This window comes from Penaeus chinensis, chromosome 8, assembly GCF_019202785.1.
Source record: "Penaeus chinensis breed Huanghai No. 1 chromosome 8, ASM1920278v2, whole genome shotgun sequence".
Lineage (NCBI taxonomy): Eukaryota > Metazoa > Arthropoda > Malacostraca > Decapoda > Penaeidae > Penaeus > Penaeus chinensis.
In genome coordinates this window covers 1,006,529-1,011,528 of record NC_061826.1, presented here as the reverse complement: position 1 = coordinate 1,011,528, position 5,000 = coordinate 1,006,529, and the positions used below count along the sequence as shown (strand labels likewise).

Here is a 5,000-nt window from a genome sequence, read left to right as displayed (position 1 = left end):
GTTTTTTTTGTGTGTGTAAACCTATTGTGTGCAGTGATTATCAAATCCCAAATGATGGAGATTTTTTCCCATCAAACTTCAGAGGGCTTCAAGGATACAAGCGATTTTGAGCAACAGTAGGAATGCTTAAAAAATTTAAAAGAATTCTAGTTCATTAAGGGACTGCAGAGACTACTATTTAACGTTCAGCAGAAATAATGTCCAAAGGCACATACATTTTAAGAAATGGATGGATGTACTTTCAGTGTCTTGAGTAAATGGCCTCCTTTGCTGTAAAAAACTTCCTTGTAATATTTTGACCTAGAGTTTTTATGCCATGTGATACGAGACATTTGCTGCTGACATACTCTGCCAACTTCAGCTTGTGCTTATTAGCCTTTATTTCTAAGCTTGTTTAGGATGCTGCACCAATATGAAACCATTGCACTGTAAAATACAACTGCTACATGTATTTTGTTTTATCTAAGGGTTCTTAAGAAGCATTATGATAAAGATAATTGTTCCATTCATTCTCTATTCTTTCACAATCTTGTTGCAGTTTCAAACGTACTATACTAGAATGGGGAGTGTGACCAAAATTTGACAAGTGCTGCAAAATAACTGTTCCAAGAACCAGGCCTGCATTCACAAATGGTTTTACAATTTTGTTTGGTAAATTTAAGGATTGTCCTAAAAATAGTCTGACTTCAAGATTGTTTATTTTTGACGTGAGCTGTGACTGATCTTAGTAATTTTGGTAAACCATTATTGTATGGATGCACTCGCCTGAGACTGCACCGCAAAATCTATTTAACAATCTAAGTTGCTGTGACTAGACATTACTGCTCGGGGGGATGGTAGATTGCAGGCTCTGTCCCCCAATACTCCCAGATAAATATTATCTTCACCTCACTATATATAGCAAGATAAAGCTGAAACTCAGGAGCATTGAGTAGACTCAGGTTGTGAGCAGTTCTTTCCACAATCTTTTTGCTTTATTTGTGGTGTTGCTGTTTGTGTCAGCAGACTTTCATGTAGTGATGACTGTAACTTCTTTGTCCTCTATGAGAATATCATATCAATTTACCTGAGCTTGGTGTATCTATACAATAAAGATTATCTTCAATTTTTTCTATGACATAGGTTGTTGCCACATTCCCAGGTTGGTTCTGTTAACAAGAACAGACACATTGTAAATTGGCCAGTGATGATGATTCAAAGTAATGATATTACAGAATTAGAAATAATGAATCAGACAATGCTTACTAATAATACTGCACATTCAAAATATCTTTTATATGGCATACTCTTTATGGGATGGATATGCTAAGAAATAATCCAGATACAAATGGCAATGCCACATATAAAGGAAAAAATTGTGTAAAGCACTGCTCACATTCCAAATATACCCGATGCTCCTGAGGTTCAGTTCTATTTTGCTGTGCATACCAAGGTGAAGGCAATGTTTCCTGGGGGGTGTTGGGGTACAGAGCTCCCCATTGAGCAGTGGCACACTCAGTCATAGCAACTTAAATTGTTCAAGTAGATTTTGTGACATGGAGCTAAGGACTTAGTCTCTGGTGAGTGCCTCTGCATCATAAAGATTTACCTGTAGGCCTAAATGTGACAACCCTTGAGTTTGTTATCATTGTTTCACTTATGTAGACGTTTGGCTCCTTTATACTTTTGAACAAATCAACGCTAGGGCAGCTGGGTTTATTACACACAACTATACATTTACATTTGATATTATGGCCCACAAAAAAACCCCACTGTAAACAGTAAATATGGACCTTCACAAGACAAGAAGACAAGTGCAGAGACTTACAATCATGTACAAGATTGCAAACAACCTTATAGACTTTGACAAAGAAGAAGACCTACAAGCAAGACATACATGTAACACATGAAATTTAGATAACAGAAATTTCCTTACATACCACACCAACATCGACGCTTACAAGTGTTCATTTTTCCCACGTACCATATGCTACTGGAACATGCTACCTCAACACATCATAGAAACAAGAACACTTAAACCCTTCACAGACATATTAAACAAACATAACAGGACAAGCACCTACAGGAACACAAACATTCCACCTAAACCTTAACCCAATGCCGACAGGCATGGTATGTACGTACATGCCATGCCCACTGTGAGTTTACTTGTTTCATTGTTTTTCTACATAGATGGCTACACTTGTACTAAGTCACCAATGAGCCAAATTATGAGCAAATATATTTTATGTTATCTTATTTTACTGTTACTAATGTTTATAACATTAGAGTAATAATAATGCATATAATAAAAATAACACCATCGATATTCATAGCACTAGTAAAAAATATGTTTTTCCTGCCAATTCAAGGACAGGTGAAATCAGGTAAGATGACAAGGTCTACTAATTGACTCCTTCATGGCTAAGCACTAGCAAAGGCATCTATGTGCAGAGACATTTCATAAAAATATAAAAAATGAGCACAGCATAATCCCCATTTTTATTCATTTTCCCTGGCGGCATAGGGTTAACCCTTTCCCCCAACCTCAGCGCCCAAACATGATATGTGCTTACCAGTACCCTATGCATTAATATTGTGATTGAGAGAATCATATTCACTAATTGTAGAGGAAATTGATTTTTTTTTATTTAATTTTTTTCTCCTATCCCCAATAATTTTAGGGGACTTGACAGGGAATTGGAATTTTTATGGGGAAGGCCCATAACTAAGTTCTGTTTCCTTTAGATTAACTTTATCTGCAGCTTATTTTAAACTCCCATATGTTTTTTGTATTAAAAGGCTGTTTGTAGACTAACGTTAAGTTGTGGATATATTTAATGAGTCGTAAACAAAACTGCAGAGCCAAAGACTTTCATGCCTATGTCATAGATAAATCTCAAAGTACATGACCTTTCATTATGTAAGTGCTGAGAATGAAGTAGTGTAGACCGTTGTCTGTTATGATGCCCTTTAGCAGGAGTGAATGTTTACAATTGATATTGATTTTTATTGGTTGTAATTTCAGCTGGATTGTTGTACTTTTGTGTCATATGCTTAAAACCTTGAAGATGAAATAAGGGTATAATTGTTGTATGTAACAGTGTGGATTTCATTTGATGAAGTACATGAAATGGATAAAGTTTAACCAGTCATAAATAAACAGAGTTTCAAATTAATTATTGTTCAGTTCCTTACAAAGTTTGACTGCTGGAGTCATTTTAGAGTCAGTTTGAAGCCAGTCTAATCTCAATCCTACAGAATTTATATGAGGGTTTTTGTTGGGTGTTTTACTGTAGCACTGTGAGTTGTGGATGTTGGTCACTGTGATCACTGTGCAAATGGTATGCCATGAGTAAATTGTAAGAAACAGTGCATGTTATGCTTTAAAGAAACATATTATATTCCCATTCTATATATCATAAGTAACACCATGAAAGTGAAAAAGAATTAGTACATTCACACATTGTACTTTTAATAGGCATTAACCCAGTGACTATGGATTTATGTACTGTCCCATTCAGTTTTTTGTGAATTTTGTTACATACACTAATCTACATCTATACATGAATGTGTATGATACATACGCATAGTGGGAACAGTTAAAGCCTTTAACAGAAGTCCTCAGATCGGTCCTTATGTACGTGTTGTTGAGCTAGTATTCACTCTCAAACTGCTCTATAAACATGTGATGGCCCCCCTTTCGTGGGACGCCCTTCCTTCCATATATACGTCAACACTAGGGACAAGGCCTAATTCAGCACATATATATACATGGAGGAACACGTCTATGGCATTATCCTTATCTAACCGATGAGGAAACCGTCAACCAAGCCCTAGAGGGGATGATATATGCGTGATGCTGATGCCAGCAGCTATGCTATGCCGATGCTGATGGCAGTGGCTACAGATGTTATACACGTGATACTGATGCCAGCAGCTACGCCATGCCGATGTTGATAACAACGGCTTCAAGGCCCCCGTGACTGATCCTGATTTCCCCATTCCATAAAATTATGGGACAATCTATCTAATACCATTGATTCTATCCAATACTATTGATTTTGATACTGTTGTTTTTCTTATTGATGTTATTATTATTAAATTGTTATTAAAATCTTGGTAACATTAAAGACAGTGAAATAATGCAAAACAAACTTTCCAAAAATCAAGGAAAAGGGTATACTGGTGAGATAGGTTGGACTAATAACTGACTCTATGGTGACTAAGCACTTGTAGAGCTATCTCTGTGTAAATACAATAAATAAACTTATATTACAGTAGGATGGCATGTATTTTTGCAAATTGGGTTAAATTTCTTGCTGCAACTGAATTTGCTAAAGATTCTGTGATTTCAAGTACTTTACTGACAGCATAACTCGTTACTGCTAAATAGAACTAGTTTGTGTATTACTGTGTGCTTATGAAAATGATTATTTCACATTTATTAATGCCTGCTCTTATCTACATGTATGTATATTTTGCTCAATCTTTTAACCCCTTGGTGTTTTGCTGACTGCATGAGGCCCAAAATCTGGGCATTAGGCTTACTTGAGTGACAGAGTGCACATGAACACTTGTGGGCTGTATTAACACTCCTTACCTCTCCTTTATTAGCTCATTTTCTGCATTAACATTTTTTGTGCCATTTTCCTGTGTATATATTTCTATATGTGCCATTTGATATGCTGAATCCAGATGGTCCATTACATCTCCCTCGGTAGTCCACAACTCATTGGAATGATGATAACAATAGGTAACATTTTGCCATTTATGTATTTTTTTTTTTTTTTTTTTGTATGATATTCAATTTTCTGTAATACAACCTGCACCACTGCATACGGTGGGCAGGAATAGGATCTTGAGCATGGAAATAGTGCCCTCACTGGAGCTGGCACTCTTCCAGTCATGGCTCATGGATGGTACATTCCACACTTGTTCACTGATAGGAATAATGCAAGAACTCTTCCTGAATACCCTCAGACTCGAATCACCCTCCAAGAGTTTTGGTCAATCGTGGC

General features: G+C 36.4%; 1 protein-coding gene across 2 annotated transcripts in view; it reads left to right on the top strand.

The window, feature by feature from the left end:
* The window catches only part of LOC125028017 (membrane-bound transcription factor site-1 protease-like), a 32,198-nt gene that overhangs the window by 341 nt on the left and 26,857 nt on the right, over positions 1 to 5,000 (top strand). The gene's annotated exons all lie outside the window — the stretch shown is intronic.